We start from the raw sequence: 15,728 nt of genomic DNA, 5'->3' as shown, positions 1-15,728 counted from the left end.
GCAGCCAGGAGCAGGGAAAACGCAAGGAAAAGGGACGCAGGCCATTACGGAGTAACCTGCTCCTTGCTTTGCAGTCACGGGGTCACAACCACTGTCATTGGAAGTGGGTTTACACCTTGAGGCACGAGCGTTAATACCCCTTCCATCCGACGTGTTTAATTGTTAAATATTTCCTGCTACCTCCTCTACACGGAAATCTCCAGCCCCATTTTGAAACCCGCTGTGCTCTCGGCCTCTACAGCACCCTCCAGCACCCGCTCCACCACCTAATATTCATTTATTTGTCCATGCATTCAATGGACAGGTCGGCCTTTGCACCAAGGCTCAGCTTGCAAGATCAGCGCGCTGTTTGTAAAAGCTTTTCCTTTCCACGCAAGTGCCCCGTGCCTCTGCTCAGTCTTTGGGAGGGGGCAGATAAGCCGCCTGGGAACGAGCTGGAGTTTGGACTAGCCAGGAAGGCAAAAGCGAAAGCATTTGCTGCCTTTGTCATCCACAGGGCCTTGTGCCCAGAGCGCTCACGCCCAGACGCAGCTGTTGGTAGGCCTGATGAGGCTTGGAAACGTCCAGCCCGTGGGAGAGAAGCTTTCGAGGCTGAGAGTGGCTTTGCACATGACCTCCCTCCCGTGCTGGGACCTCGTGGAGACCAGCCAGGCTTGGAAAACCCTCTCCAGTAAAGCCCAGTGCCCGGGACCGACGTGGCCTGCCTCTCCGGCTGCTCCTTCCCATGGCCTGCAGGGCGACGGGGGGCAGAAATCCCCCCTCCAGGTAAATGCAGCACCAGTCCCCAGGCAGACAGCTTTGGGTAAATGCAATATTTTTTATTAGACCAACTAAATAGCTGGAAAAATTGTTCTTTGCAAGCTTTCGGGCACAAACACCCTTCGTCAGGGAGAGCGAGCGTTCGTCGGTGCTCGGTGCGGTGTCCCGGGGGGAGTGGAAGCAACGAAGCCCAGGCGCCCGTGCCCTGCCGGGGGGAGCGAGGGACAGCGACCCCCTGGACGGGGGCTGGAAGGAAAAGTCTTTCAAACATGGTGCCTTGTGCTAAAATACAGGCATACACGTGTGTGCATACACATGCCTGTGTGTGTAATACAGAAATGATTCAGCAGATATATGGATATGCAACAATATAGAACAATATAACACTATATATAAAACGTAAACCTATAGTATAAAAAATATAAATGCTTCAGCAAATGTATAATTTAAAGTATATCAAACCATGTATTGATGTGCATTATAGAAAACTGTAGTACGTCAGCAAATAGGTACATGCTATGTATACTATAGATATAGGTTATACGGATGTAGATGATATAGATACAGGTACAGATTTGCCGAAGCATTTATATCTTTTCAGGCTCCTTCTTTAAAATTTAAAATATGTATAGTATAGATATAGATTATATAGATGTAGATTATATAGATACAGATATAGAGGCTATAGATATAGATTTGCTGAAGCATTTATATCTTTTCAGGCTCCTTCACTGGTATTTAAAATATACATAGTATAGCTATAGATATAGATATGGTTTATATAGATGTAGATGCTATAGATACAGATATGCTGAAGCATTTATATCTTTTCAGACTCTTTCATTGGTATTTAAAAACATTAATGGACTTCTTCACTGAAAAAAAAAGATTTTTTTTTCCTTTAATTTCCACCCCCTGCTCTTCCGCAAGAGAAAAGGATGTTTTACTGCCCCTTTTGATTGGTCTGCGGAAAAATCTGGAAATGAGAAACTGGTCCTTTCCCCCCTCGCCTTCAAAAAAACCTGAAAGGAAAATTATCTTCAATTTGACATGGTGAAGAAGGGCCATCCAGCTGATTACCGTTGTTATTTTATTTATGGAGAGCCATAAATAAAACGGATAGCACTTTGCACAATGCATAGCAGAGGGCCCGATCCTGCGTGGCCTGAGCTTCCTCAGCTGCGTTTCAGGCCATTTTCCTCTGTGGTTTCGCGGGGAGGGGAAAGGGTGCGCAGCCCCTCCCCAGGATCTGCGCCCAGAGGAGGTGATGGGCATACCCAGACAATTTTGTTATACAGGTTCAGGGAGGAGAAGCAGCTGCTCACCTGCTGGGGAGGAGAGGGTGTGCATTTGAAGGGCAGATAAGGGGAGAGCAGACCTCCGGGGATGGGGAGAGAGGGGCCGAGCTCTGGGTTTATGGGTGGGACAGAACAGCCTTCAATGGGAGCAGCTAGGACAGCGGGACACAGAGACGCCGGGGAGTCCTTTCCAGGAAGAGGTGCGATCCGGGATAATGGGGTGGAAGCGGAGAGCGGAGGAGAGGTGTTCGAGCAGCGCAGAGCCCCCGGAGCGGACATGCTTGCAGCCCTTAGTTTTGCAATGCCTGGCAGATCCCATCCCTGGTGCTCCGGCTGCACCCACGGTCTCAGGAGCCCCCGGGGAAAGGGGTCCCCTCCTCTGGGGCGTTTCCCCCACGTTGCCCTATAGCCGGGCGCCCAGGGTAGAGCTCCAGCAGCTCTCAGGGCGCCTCTCCCCAGGCGGGTAAACCCATGGGGAACCGGTATGGGTCACAGTTTGCAGAACCCAGCCCAGGACGAGGACCATTCAGGTCAACGAGGCCGCGTGTCACTGCATGGAAAAGTCGAAGACAAAGAGGATGTCCTTGGCTTCGTAATGCATTATTGCAATATTGCAGCAATGTCCTTCGCATTATTTCTGCAAAGATGTCACAAGTGCCGGAGCCGAGTGCCCTCGACACGGCTCAGAAGGGACAGCTGGTTTTTTCAAAAGAAACCCCCATCCTTCGGGAGACCCACTTTCCAGGCTGCTGCAACGTGGCGGGATGGTTAGTGCAAGGCGCTCCTGGTTTTCAGCGCGTTGCTCGCGTTGCCCCGAGAGCAGGTGCAAGCAGGACTCACGTGGCGTGCGAGCAAATGACTTCGTGGCGCCTAGACTTTGGCCAAGGGGGGATTTCACCCTCTGGACCTCGGCTCCCGGCTGTGGCTGCTCGGATCACTGCCGTGCTGCGATGCCAACGAGATCGCACCATAAACCCACACACCTTAGCCGCGCCGACGGGCCGCGGCCTGCGTAATAGCCCAATGCATTGGTGCGCTGCTAACGAGCCCGTGTTTATGGTAGCCCACAGTGTCGTTGTCATGCCGACAGGATGGTATTCCTCCCTAGGAAAAAAAAAAGTAACCAAATAAATAAATACCTTCTTTCCCCAGACTGATGTGTTTGTTTAATAAGAGTGGGAGGCTGGACCTGAAGGGGAAGAGAAACCCAGGCTGAAAAAACAAACTGATCTCTGTTCCAGGCTGAGCAAAATGCAGCGTGTGTTCACCTTCCCCGAGCTCCTGGCCCGTCAGGGAGGGTCAGCACAACACCCTCTTTCCAAACACCAGCCCCTTCGGCTGTCGGGCGCGAGGGCAGGCGCCAAGGAGGAGGCTCCCTGGCCACGTATCCCGCGCCGCACCCTGCTCCGCTGGGCATCACGTGAAGCCAAGGACATCCGCAGAGCAGCCCCCGTTTCCCTTTCCATGTCAGGAGGAAGTGCATCCCCTGACTTCGGCCCTCTCCCCTTCCCCAGCCCATCTGCTGCCCCCGCCACGGGTCCCCAGTTTGCAGGGGGTAGAAGGCAGGGGCCCCGCTGCGAAGCCGTCTGACCCCTTTTTCCCCCCACCCCGGGAATCTCCTTTGCCTTGTTCAGAGCCTGCCGTGCCCTCGAGCTCCCGCTGGTCCTCGCCTGGGTTTTCCGAGCAGTCCCTTGGGCTTTGGCTTGCATGATTTATTTCAAAGTGGTTGCAATATCGTTGTTTCCTACGTGGCGCATCTGATCTCTGCGTCATGCTGCCGGGCTCTGCATAGGGATATCAGATTGTTAGGTCCCCATCCCACAGCCATTAGCATCAACGGACAGTGGAGCTGGCACGCGGCCTCAGGCACCTCTTCTCTTCCTGCCCGAAAGAGCCCGTCCACTCCGTTTTAGTAGCCCAGGTCTTGGCTGCAATACTTCAGCTTGCACCTAAATAGCAGCCTCTAAATGCAGGAGGGCTGCAAAGTGGAAGGAGCTGGACTGGTCTCAGCGGGGGCAGATGATAGATGGAGCAATGGGCTCAAGCTGCAGCAAGTTGAGGTTAGATAATAGGAAAAACTCTCTCACTAGGAGGGTTGTAAAACACTGGAGCAGGCTCCCCAGAGAGGTGGAGGAGTCTCCGTCCTTGGAGGTTTTGAAGACCCGACTGGACAAAGCCTTGTCTGGGATGATGCACTTGGGGCTGGTCTTGCTTGGAGCAGGGGGCTGCACTAGATGTGACCTGAGGTCCTTTCCAACCCTCATTTTCTAGGATACGATGATAGACACGTGGTCTTCCAAGACAGCCTCCCCTTCATGTTGTAAGCAGACCAGGACCTCTTAGCTTCCAAGAGCAGGCACTTTCCAGCCTGTCTGGTCACCCCAAGTATCTCTATGCAAAGCCCTGGAAATACGAATGCATCGCTGAAGTGCTATTACTATTACTATGCTCAGTCTTGACACGAGTCTGGCTCGGTCACGAACATCTAACGGTCGGCGGAAGCAGGCAGACGGCCTTTTGTTGCACACGGGCTCTGTTAGGAGATGTGACTGTCACCTGGGGCACGTCACGGGGGCTGCACGTTGACATAGCTTCACTGCCTTCCTCCGCTGGAAGGGTCTCCGGCCCGTTTCCTCGCTGCTCCGTGCGTGCTGCACCTGCCGTCCTCGCTGTTTTCCTGCGCGTCTCCTCCGCAGACTTCCTGCTGCTTTTCATGAGTCATCCGTGCTAAGTGTTTCCCACTTCCCCCCGTCTCTTGTCTCCCTTTGGCTCTTTAATGTCGCTTGTAGCAGAGTTGGGATACACCTGGGTTGTGGAGCTAACAAGCTGTTGGACGTGCCCAACCCCGCTGACCCACCCGCTGGCTCTGGAGGCCGACCTCGATGGACTGGCGGAGGAGTGCACGGTGCACGGTCGTTGGCCTGTGGAGCTCCTTGCTGCAGGATATCACTGATGACACGAGCACGTCAAGCCTCAGGCATGGATTCAGCATTTGAACGGGTAACAGGAAGGTTTGGCGTGACCGTAGTAAATGCACCAAAGCCAAGCAAACTGGAGTGTGTTGGGAGAGACATAAACCCTTGTGTTCGGGGTCAGCCTGAAGCTATTTGGCGTGGTGGGGACCTGCTCTGTGGGGCGTTAGCCCTGCAGCCCCCGCTGCCAGAAGGGAGGAGACATTGGATATTGGTCCGTTCTGGACATCCTTGTGCCCTCGTCTCTCGCACCAGCCGAAGGCACTGGAGACTGGCAAGTGCTCAGCCGTGATGAAGATCTGGCCTTACTCATCTCCAACGGGGCACCCAGAATAAGTAACTTGGCACTTGAAAGCCATGACGTGGACACACCTTCTCCGCCTATACTGAGCTCCTCAGCTCCTCACATCTCTGCACGGCGCCGTGCGCATCTCAAGAGGCTCCACATGGATACCTGCTCACATGCCAGTATGGCATTAGGCTCATATTCCCTAATGCCAATCCCACATCTGTAGGTCGGCGATCGCCTGCTAATGCAACGGCAGTGCTGGCGGCTCTCGCTGGGGCCTGGAGCCTTAGGCAAGGCAAGTCATGGAGACACACATGCAAAACGAGAAAGCGAGAAGTCATCCTTGTTTGATGTAGGGGGATCTTAACTGCTTTAATTAAAGGATATTTGGCCAAATGGGGGCAGCTCGGCCAGCAACTTCCTGTCCTAAACTGAAAGCATCACTAGGGTGAAGTCATTCAATTGTTAACTGACTTCTTTCCCCTTCCCCTGATTGCTCACTGAGACTATTTGCTAATGAAAGCTTGGGCAAATTTGATACTGTGCTGTCTGAACAGCTAGACAAGGAAAACCATTGCCACGAGAGCGTGCAGGCCTGCTTGCTCCAGTCCACAAGCGGTGCAGACCGTCACCGCGCCTTGCGCTGAGACTGAGTGACGGGAATTACGGCATACCGGCCATCAGAGCCGCACAGCGGGCAGTCCGCTGAAGTCGCCGCGGCTCCAGACACGAGGTCTGAACTGTCCCCAAGGATCATTTTGCAAGATTGGGACCGAAATAATGATGTGATACAGTTTAAGGTGCGTGTCATTTTCTATTGAAGCCGTCGGCAAGTACTAGAGGCCTGGGGAGGTTGCAAAGAGGAGAGAGGAGGTGCAATTCAGCGATGACATGATTATCTCCAATGTCCGGGAGTCTCTTCCAGTCCCGTGCTTCTGGAAGGGGAAATGCTTGCAACCACACGTGCGCTATAAAATCGTGGCATATTTAACGAAGCTAAAGTCACCGAGTGCATAGGATGAAGCTAAAGTCACCGAGTACGTAGGGCGGACCTCTCTAGTTCCTGAGGCATGAACGTAATGCCCGGGCCCTGCTGATAGTCCCTTTGGGCCAAATCCTGCACGGGCGTAGCTGTGTCGAGCCGGAATAACATCTGACCTCTAGTGGCAGTGAGGGTGAACTACCGAGGGGTCTCCTGCGAGGCATCTCATGTTGCACTGACCAGCTTTTGTGTTTGACTTGTGCCAGAAAGCGCGTGAGCCTAATTGTATATGAAGCTTATTGCATGATTTATTAGGTACATGCACACATTGACATGTTGCTTCTGGCTTCAAGAGTCCTTCCCGCTGTCCGTCCCTCCGTCTGTCCATGATAGATGAGCATCTACCTGATCGCAAGAGGCCATGGTGTCGCGCCGTCTCTCACCTCCTCCGGGTCTGGTTGCAAGAGCTAGAAATGAAACCAGGCAAAGAGGAAACCTTGAGTTCAGGTGGGGTCTGGTCCGGTTCCCATCCGCGTTCGTGGGAGCAGGGGAAGTTGGCAGGTGCTTGTTGGTGCAATCATTCATTGTCACCTTTCGCGGCACGTGGGGACGTGACCTTATCGAGGAGGTGGTGGGATGGGTCCGCGGATCCTGGGATAAACTGTGCCGTGCCTGCAATGATGGGCTGGACACCAGACCTCGTTCGCTTCTTCTCCCCGCGTATCCTGCCTGCACGAGCTGAGCAGCTGGTATCTCGCATGGATATATTTCAATGGACTAATTACGAATTCCATCCGTCTTGCCTTAACTGGATACAAGTGCAGCACGCCCGTTGGCATCCACCTCCTCTCCTTCATTCGCGCCGCGTACCATTCTCTCTTGCTGCAGGCAAAAGTAATTTCCCCAGCCTGGAAATGTGATTTAATTTGACCTTGTTCACACAGGTTCCTGCGTCTTTTACGTTCCCACCCCCCCATTTAAAATGGGAGGGCAGGAAATTGCTTTGATTCACAGCGATGTTCTCTCCAACCCCGGTTGTGCCGCTCTCCCCTCCATCCTCCCTTTGCTTTTCCAGCGTGGATTCAAGTTTTGTCTTGCTGCTCAGGGCACCTGTGAGCAGAGCCGGGACAGACGGCGAGTGGTGCCGGGATGCGGAGTCACGGGCCCTTTTCTGACCCAGGGAAGGTGAACAGCTTGGTTTCACTTCCGAGTGGGTTTGGGAGTTGAGTGAATGGTGCTGAAAAAGCAGCGGGGCAAGTGGAAGTATCTGTACCAGCAAACTGCATCATCGGCAGAAACACAGACCTCCAGTGCAGGGGAGAAAAGGTGCAAGGGAGGTGAAATCCCCCCGTGGGGACAACCCGTGCACGGCCATCAGCGCAACGCCTAGGCTTGGTGACATACATTGGATGCATCTATACGTGCACTTTAATGCGCATTAGCCTATTTTAATGCATATTAAAACATCACTAAAAACCGTGCTCTTTAGTTAATGCGCATTAGGACAGGCTAATGTGCATTAACTAAAGCACATTAGTGCATGTGTAGTTGTGCCCGTAAGTGCTCCCTAGGCCCAAGGCTGAGAGTGCTTTTCAGCCAAAGACAGCAGGAGGAACAATGAACGCCAGATTTCAGGCCGTGATGCCGAGGGACTGGGTAGGAGGCTCCTAGCCTGGGGCATGAGGCATCACTAACCCCGGTGTCGATCAGCCCTAATGGGAGGTGACCCTGCCCTGCTCTTCAAGAGCCGTAGCCAGCACCAGTGCAGGCAGCCAGAGCTAGTCATAGCCTCAGAGGGAGGAAAGGGAGACCCTGTAAAAGGTGAGCAGAGGGGCTAGGGAGTGGAGGAAGAAATCAGCAGGGAGAAAGAAGGCAAAGACAACAATGAGAAAAAAGCTCGGGCATCAAGGAGAGAGACAGGACAAAGCAGAGCAGGAGAAAAAAACCCCAGGAGAGATGAAAATTCCCTTAACCCTGAGATTATTGATTGATAATTTATGCAAAAGACGGCCACGGCGAGAAAGCCCAGCCAGCCTCCGCTCCATCCATGCACCTGGCTCCCTGGAAATAATAGGCAGTCCTGTAATGCACCCAAAAGTGCAGCGGGGCCTTTGGACAGATGCACCCAGGCCGCGCAAGGGACCGTCTCCCCAGGTGGGCCAGGGAAGGGGCGCTGGGGAGCCGTTTCGCCCCAGCCTCGAGCCGAAACAAGAAGCCCTGGTGACCTGAAGTAATAAACTGCAGAGATGCACGGAGACACGCTTACAATATTTTCCCAATAATGGGGATGCTAGCAACTGTCACCGAGCCAGACAATCTGGCAGCACATGTGTCATTCTGACTTGTTAACACTGATGCTTCTAGTCTACTGGTTTTCCTTTCTCTGCTGAATTATTACTTGCGACTTGGAAAACCTGCAGGAAACGTTGCCAAATTTTGCGTGTTCCTTTCTCCAAATTGAGGGGGATTTTTTTTTTTTTTCTCCTTTAAATGTGCACGGGTTGTCGGGTGGTTTGGCAAAGCGTATGCGGCGAGAAACACCCAAAGCTCCTAATGAAGAGGTCAGAGGATGATGGGATGTGTGAACAGCTTTCAAGCTAGACAGGAAAAAACAAACATTGCAGAGCTGATCTGACACCTCCGACTGGCATGAAATGGGATTTGGAGCCGGCCAGGGGCAAGTCCAAAAGGGGACTGGAGTGGTGTGGACCTTCCTTGCAAGGGACAGAAAGTCCTGCTTAGGGCTCAGACCCGTTTGGGAAGGGGAGCAAAGCTGAGAGCTGCAGATGGGAGATGGCCTTTTTGCAGTAAATCCTGACTGGGAGTAGGGTGGGGTGAGATGGGATGTGTTGCCAAGAAGGCGACCGGCATCCGGGGCTGCATTGGGAGGAGCGGTGCCAGCTGATCGAGGGCAGTGATCCTTCCCCTCCGTTCAGCACTGGGGAGGCCACATCTGGAGTCCTGTGTCCAGCTGTGGGCCCCACTGCAGAAAGGGTGTGGACACGTTGGAGAGGGTCCAGTGAAGGGGAATGAAAACGTTTGGGAGCTGGGGGGACATGACTGGTGAGGAGAAGCTGAAGGAAATGGGCTGATTGAGTCTGGAGAAGAGAAGACCGAGGGGGATTGAATAGCAGCCTTCACCTCCCTGCAGCAGGTTGCAAAGAGGATGGAGCTGGGCTGTTCTCTGTGGGGGCAGACGGCAGGACAAGGAGCAATGGGCTCTGGTTGCAGCAAGGGACGTTGAGGTTGGATATTAGGAAAAACTTTGTCACTAGGAGGGTGGTGAAGCACTGGAACAGGCTTCCCAGAGAGGTGGTGCAGTCTCCATCCTTGGAGGTGTTGAAGACCCCGGCAGACAAAGCCCTGGCTGGGATGATGTAGTCGGGGCTGGTCCTGCTTGGAGCAGGGGTTGGACTGGATGTGACCCCCCGAGCTCCCTTCCCACTCTCATGTCCTATGATCTGGTGTTTGTCCACCTCCCTGTCTGTCCTCCTTTCAGTCCTGAGAGACGCCAGGGGAAAAGGCTCAGGGAGCGGTTGCTCCTGGTGGACAAAGAGACTGTTTTTCAGTCTGATGTTTTGCCTAAATTAAGTCAAACAGATGAAACTTTGCCCTGCAAGAAACTCTAAGCCTGGCAGCAGGTCCTCCCTGAGCTGGGGGAGCAAGCCAGCCAGGATCGCTGATCAGCGAGTCTGACCTCCTGCCTGCCAGGCTGCAGGACTTCACCGCAGCAATTCTCACGTCAGGCCCATGGCTTCTGGCTGAAATACCTTCTCGAACGATGCCCAGGCCCGATTTGAGTCCACCCCAGCCCTGGGGAAGCTGTTCTGATGTTTAACTCCCCTCCCTAATGCAAAGCAGCATGGCAGCTCTAGTCTGAATTCGTGTAGGTTTTGCTTCCAGAGTTTAAACCCTGAGGTCCGGGGTAGTTTGGAATCGGTTCTTCATCAAGCAAGCTAGTGGCTGGGCTCCTTCACCCTTGACAGATCCTGGATAAAACTGATTTATTTCGCCTAGATTGTCTTTTAAAAAGACCTCTTCTCACGGCTCCAATAGAGATGATCAATAGAGGCCTCATCCTTAAGTTGTCCCCAGAGCATAACCTTGTACCTCCTGGCACCAGTTATAACCTGCACAGACTGAGTGATCTCGCAGGTCAGTGTTTACAAGCAGTAAAGGATGCTTGTCCTGCCTACCCACCCAGCACCACCTTCATTACACCAGCTACATGCTAGGGATAGCCATTGCCACCAGCCAGCTGACAAAGCTAAAGAAAATCTGGACAAGCAGCCATCTGACACTGAAGATGCAGTTACATCTGCTGCGTGCTGTGGTCATCTCCACAATGCTTTATGGCTGTGAGGCTCGGACGCTTAATAAGAAATGAGAGAACAAAATTGAGGCATTTGAAATGCGCCGCTTTAGGAGACGGCTGCGTGTCTCGTACGCTGAGCACCGGACCAAGCAGTCTGTCGAGCGGCAAATCAGCCAGGGCATTGGGACCTACGAACCGGTGTTAGAGGTCAAGCTGCAATGGGTCAGACACGTCACGAGCGGGACGGTCGCCCTTGCTGGCACCGTCGTGCAGGGCGCAGGGGAGGGAAAGAGGAAGAGGTGGACCCAAGAAGCGATGGGGACCAATATGAAGGACTGGATGGGACTCCAAGCGGCAGAGCGCACAAAGCTAGCCGAGCACAGGGCAGAGTGGAGGGGGGTTGTTACCCAATGGTCACTGGGGACTGACTCGCCTCGCCGCGCTGGGGAACATCTGCTGAAGCCATGCCAGCTGTGCCGCAGCTGGACAGCCCCTCACACCTGGGGATATTTTCAGCTGAATGGTTCAGTGAATTTCCGATGGTCTTTGGCGAGCCAACAGAGCGGGGCTGAGTATCTGATTCAGGATCCCTCGTGCTACAAGTGAGGGACATCCCCATGGACCGCTTCTTTAAGGAGACATTGTACAGAAGCCGCAGAAACCGAAGCCGCTGGTGCTGGAACTGGAAACCCACGGGCCAGCCGCTCCCAAACTCCGAGCACCACCAATTTGAAATGATCCAACCTGAAGTACCCCCGTCAAATTTTTGTCATATAAAGTAATTATAATAAATCTGTTCAGTGGTACGCATACCAAAGACTGGGAACTGCTGCCATACAGGCAGCTTTCAGTCTCCGAGAACAGGTTCTTCCCAACTGAGCGTGTTTGGTGACCACAAGCCCCTTGTCCTAGCAAGCACCTTGAAGTGGGTTCAAATGGTGGATGATGAACACGGAGGACCAGAGAGCTTTGCTTGCTGGCACGGCTGCTGCCAACGGTGAAAAGAGCCTCCTTCAGTCAACGGGAATGAACCCCGGGAGCGGTCCTGTAGCCGGGTGCATGGCTCGAAGGGGGAGCCTGCCTGCTCCGGGGCACAGGGCCAGCGACAGGGATGATTGCTGGCCCAGGGGAAGTGAAAAGCTCCCAGGGAGAGGAGCTGATGGACACAGGGAAGGCTGCACAGAGCTGGAATAGCCCTTTCCAGCTCCAAGGAAGGACCGCGGGTTTGAGTTAACCCTTTGTTGCTTGTTTATGTATTTGTTGCATTATGGACGTTGGTTTTTTGTTGCGACAGTTTTGCTCTAGGGAAAATACAAAGCAGAGTGACACAGGCCCCATGAGCTACCATGTCCCTGACAGCCGAAGACATGCGTGGGCATCACATGTTGCTGCAAGGACATGGCTTGTTGCACCGGAGATTGGTATTCACAGGGGACTGCCAACAAGTTCGGTGTTTGCTCCACAAAGTCCAAGCATTTGCCGTCTTCCTCCTTCCTTGACTTGAGTTTTGCAGCATGAGGGGTCAGCTCCCAGTTCTGCCTGTGGGACCTTGGGCAAATCACTTGCTCTCTCAGTGAGGACAGGAAAGTAAGAACAATTAGCTCTTTCTTCCTTCCTCCCCGCTTATATTGTGAGCATTTTGGAGCAGGGCCTGTCTCTGTTTGCATAAGCCCTAAAACAAACCCTAATCCTGACGGAGGCTACTATAATGCAAATAATGCTAATTAAATGGTAGAAAGTCATCTCCACTAATAAGGTTTCCATATAAATTAACAGTTCCCAGAGAGCTATGGAAACAGCACAGGTTGGTTTGCCATCTGCACGGGGATATTGAGTTCCTCCTGATGGAGTCAAAACACCCTGATTCTTTCTTTTGACACAAAAATGTGACGAATGATTTATTTTGGTACCACACCGTACGGGGGAGTGGGGACGACACCATTGCACACTGTACCGTAGCGTGTCTTGAGGAGCACGGAGACGAGCCTCGAAGCCCGGTGAGGGGCACGCGGGACACCAGCGAGGTAGGATGAGGTGCGTTCAGGGAGGTTTGACAACGCTAAGTCCTCTCCCGAGCAGAAAGCAAAGAGCTGGCGTAAGCAGGGGAAGCATTTGAGGAGGAAAATCCCATCTCAGCCTGTCTGCCCCTGCTCCAGCTGTTTTGTTAGGGGAGATATGTCAGTGTTTGCCGGCCCTGGGAGGGGAGAGCGCTTGTTCGCGGGTTTATCAGAGATGATTTTATAAGCACGCCTTGTTCTGGCAGGTGGCTGTATGTTGTTTTAAATTTAAAGAGAAAGGCATAAATAGCAGAGAAGAAAGAGGGTAATAAGAAAAATATTAAACTGCCCAGTGCAAATCCCAGGGGAATCTCTATTGCAATAACTGACCTCCCATATAGCACCATTTATTTCATACACTGGCAGCTTTATAGGTGCTTGTGTGGCTGCAGAAGAACACCAATTTGCTGCCGCAGTTTGTTTTGATAACTGAAACTTTCAATAAATCTATATTAAAATCAAAGGGAAAATTAAATAGACCCCAGTCAGTGGCACTAGAGATAAGGTAGCACATTACTACACTGGCCTCTTCGGCGGGGAAGATTTGTCTCTTAGTTCAGACACGGGTCACAAGCGTGATGAATTTTTTGTGGTCTCAGCTATGTTCCCAGAGGGCAGCCTGCCTAGGCGCCAAGTGGCAGCGTGTAGGGGGACCGGGCAGTTAAAACCCTGGTACTTTAGGGAGGCAAAAACAGGGAGAGGACCGGGTGCACGCAGGGAGCCATGTCCTCTGAGGGGGCAGGAGGCTGTCCTTTGCCATGGCAGAAGCATCCTTTTTTGGGGGGTTTGCAGGGATGCTCCAAGGGTTTGGGTCTTCCTGCACCTTCAAGCTGGCAAAAATGTTGAATAGATAGCCAAGGGAGCTCTGGACAGGTCTGGTGGGTCCCCAAGGTAGAGGGAGAGGGGTGGCACAGCACCATGACATACCACGTGTGTCTGGGGGAGAGGAAGGTTGCTGTGTCCTGCAGCAGAGCACGCCCTTGCCCTCGCTGGGAGCATTTTTTCCAGCCACCAACCCAGGTTCTGGCCAATGTTGGCTTCAAGTGGCTTCCTACGTTTGGCAGTGCGGTGGGATGAACCCATCCTTCCCCTTCCCTCCTGCTACAGAGCCTCAGAGGCATGATGGGGAGGGCGTTGAAGGGAGAGGGAAAGGAAAGGAGGGATGGAGGGGAAGAAAGTCTGGGAGAGAAGGGAAGAAAGGGGAGGATCCAAATACGGAGGACTGGACGTGGATAGGAATTAGGAAGAGAAGTGGCAGGCCAGGAGGAGTAGATGTGCTGAGAGCAAGGGTGGGCGTGATGCCTGCAGAGCCCCGAGCTCCCTGCCGGAAACCAAATAAAGAACAAATGCCTTCCCCACTTCTCCTCTCACCTTTTTTGGTTTCTCTGTTGCAGAAATGCAAACTTCACAGCTCAGCAGGCCGTGAAAGCTCTCTGCCCGCGTGTGCTGCAGGTTTGGGCAGTAACACATGCCTGTGCATGGAAGAGAGGTCGCTTTGTTTTAGCTCCCTGGTCCCATAATGGTTCCCCGGGATGATCTTAAAGGATTCTGCCCAACCCACTAGGAGAAGATATAATCGATATAAACACCATCATCGTTTGCTAAGGGGTATAATAGCAGCTTGCTAATAGCATCACATAACGAGCGTGAAAAGAATCATGTTTTGATCGTGTCACAATGCAATATTTTGGAATCTCATTAAGGAGAAAATCTCGGAGATTTCAACATCCCGTCCTGATTGGGGTCCAGGCCAAATTTTGAAATCTCAGAATTCCCCCTAGGGCAGAGAATCCATTTTTCTGGCCAGCTGTGGTCCATATGACTTCCCGTGGAAAGCATTTTATTTTGAAGTTAAAACCCTGCCCGTAAAAGTGCCTCTCTACCTTCCAGCAGGTGCGCCTGGTCTGCAGGGGATTGGCTCTATCAGCGATTTGTTCCTCCAGGAGAAACGCTTAATTTGAGATGTTTTTCCCATTTACACTTAAAGTTCAAGGCGCTCGTGCTGCAGCTCGGTATTGGGTGGCCTGGGCAGGGCCTTTATACACTGCAACCCTATTAGTTAAAATACTGGCAAAGAGATTTTGGCAAAGTGTGTTTTTTTTAATGTCCCATTAAAAATGTTTAAAAATGTCCCATTTCATAGCTGTTGATGCCCTCACTTTGAAATACAGCTTTCCCATGACGCCAGAGCTGTAAAACACATTCAAACGTCTTCTTTTTTTTTTTTTTTACTAGTTAGCAGTGGAGTTTTTGCTATAGCCATTAAAATATAAAGAATAAACTGCACCCAACTGTACAATATTTTTTACCAGCGTTTATGGTGACAATATAAACCACGAGGGTTAAGCTTGAACTTTTTTTGTGGCTGGCATTAGAATATCAAAATAAAAATGCAGGCTGGGCTATACAATATCCGTGTCTTTTTGTCACACCTACCCAGAAATAAGCGGGGCTTTTATTGCTTTAGTAAATCGCCATGATGGTTCGTCTCCTTGGCTGCGCTGTTCTGGCCTGTTTTGGAGCAGTTTGAGTTGGAAAAGGCACGCTCGATCTTCCAACCGAGCTCCTTTGGACAGCGGAGAACGGACAGTGATGGGGCGACCGGGCGCTTGTGTCTCCTCTCGGAGGAGCTGAAAGCGCGGCCTGGCACGTCGGCGTCGGGAAGCTCTCCTGGTGCTCAGCCTTGCTTTGCTCTTGCTCAGGTAGCTGCTCTGCCCCTGCAGCGCGTCATCCTGACGTTCCCTGTTCCTCCTCGGTGCTTGCTGCCTCCAGACAGATGCACATGGCACTCGTGCCCTGCTCAAATCATCGCTTACTCTTACGTCTTCAGTGCACCTTGCTCCTAAATCCCTTCCGGTGAGTCAGCCCTGACTCATTTGGCTCTTCTACTCCATATTTGACAGTACCTGGCTGATACCTTGGCACCCAGAAGCGAATGCAGTGTACCAGACTGGTCATATCCACGCCAAACAGGAACTATCGTGTCCCTGCTCTGCGATGCAACGTTCCCCAAACCACATTGGTCTTATAAGAAGCAACCCAAAAGCAAAAAGAAA

The sequence above is a fragment of the Alligator mississippiensis genome, chromosome 5, assembly GCF_030867095.1.
Source record: "Alligator mississippiensis isolate rAllMis1 chromosome 5, rAllMis1, whole genome shotgun sequence".
NCBI classification, from domain to species: Eukaryota; Metazoa; Chordata; order Crocodylia; family Alligatoridae; genus Alligator; species Alligator mississippiensis.
The sequence above is the reverse complement of the archived record's forward strand: the minus strand, read 5'-3'. Positions refer to the sequence as shown.